Here is a 204-nt window from a genome sequence, read left to right on the forward strand (position 1 = left end):
CTCCCTTAACTCTGCTGGAGCCATTCTATAAGGGGGTATGGAAATGGGGCAAGTACCCGGTTCCAAATCAATGCAAAAGTCAATATCTCTATCCGGTGGCATTCCAGGAAGTTCTGCAGGGAGCACATCCAGAAACTCACGAACTACCGAAACCGACTCAATCGAAGGTACTTGGGTAGTATCATCCCTGAGGTGTGCCAAGAA

Source organism: Solanum pennellii, chromosome 6 (assembly GCF_001406875.1).
Source record: "Solanum pennellii chromosome 6, SPENNV200".
Classification (NCBI taxonomy): Eukaryota; Viridiplantae; Streptophyta; class Magnoliopsida; order Solanales; family Solanaceae; genus Solanum; species Solanum pennellii.